We start from the raw sequence: 1166 nt of genomic DNA, 5'->3' as shown, positions 1-1166 counted from the left end.
TTATAGACCCAGCTTGGTTTTTCTCCAGTGTCTCTTCTTGGAGATGTACCTGATTTTATTACCAGTTTTCATCTGAATCCATTGGGGAATGGGACAATTCTGCTTTTCTTTCTTGGCCAAGAATCACTTGATTCTAAAAGTCTTGTGAGAAAACATGGTGAGTCAACCACACACTCCACAAAGGTAGAGAAAGGGCCTCCTTTATTTTATTATATAAGAAAGCTCTCCCTATTGTGAAGCTATAAAAAAACATTTGCCTGTAACTTTGAAAGTGTTCTATTTTTGTCTTTCATAGGTAGCTCTACAATAATGTTTGTATATGGATATGATAGGCAGGTGATTCATTATTCTACTGTAGGTAACCACTTGTCATTTCTCTGTGTTAAAATGTCCATCATTTTTATATTACCTGTTCTGTCATAGGTTCATGTATTTTAAATTGATGCCCTTGTTCCAGAAATTCCTATTTTCCATTGGTCTACTTGTACATAACTCTACTGATACCATATTGTCCTGATTACTATAGATTTAAAAGCCTTGATGTATGCTAGGGAAAGTGCCTCCCTATCTTAGTCCATTTGGGCTGCTATCACAAATTACCATAGACTGGGTCACTTAAACAACAAACAGTTGTTTCTTACAGTTCTGGAGGCTGGGAAGTCCAAGTTTAAGATGCTAGAAGATCTGGTGTCTGGTAAAGATCTGCCTCCTGGCTTGCAGATGGCTGTGATTTCATTGTATCCTCACATGATAGAGTGCAGAGGGAATAAACAAACTCTCTTGTGTCTCTTCATATAACACCATTCATGAGGTTTCTATCCTTATGACCTAATTACTTCCCAAAGGCTCCACCTCCTAATACCATCACAACATAGGGCAGGATTTCAACATGTGAATTTTGGAGGATACAAACATTCAGTCCCATGACACTCTCAAAGTGTTCTATAGAAAATCCGGCTATTCTTAGACATTTGTCTTCTGTTTTGGTATGTATGTATGTATGTATGTATGTATTTGACAGAGAGAGACAGCGAGAGAGGGAACACAAGCAGCAGGCAGAGAGGGAGAAGCAGGCTTCTCGCCAAGCAGGGGCCCCGACATGGGACTCAATCCCAGGACCCTGGGATCATGACCTGAGCTGAAGGCAGACGCTTAACGACTGAGCC

The 1166-nt window shown here is 40.1% G+C and overlaps 1 pseudogene; it reads right to left on the bottom strand.

Annotated features, from left to right (window-relative positions):
- Positions 1-156, bottom strand: LOC110593973 (annotated as a pseudogene).
- Positions 157-1166: the final 1010 nt, after the last annotated feature.

The sequence above is a fragment of the Neomonachus schauinslandi genome, chromosome 1 (assembly GCF_002201575.2).
Source record: "Neomonachus schauinslandi chromosome 1, ASM220157v2, whole genome shotgun sequence".
NCBI classification, from domain to species: Eukaryota; Metazoa; Chordata; class Mammalia; order Carnivora; family Phocidae; genus Neomonachus; species Neomonachus schauinslandi.
This window is presented reverse-complemented; position numbering and strand designations above follow the sequence as displayed.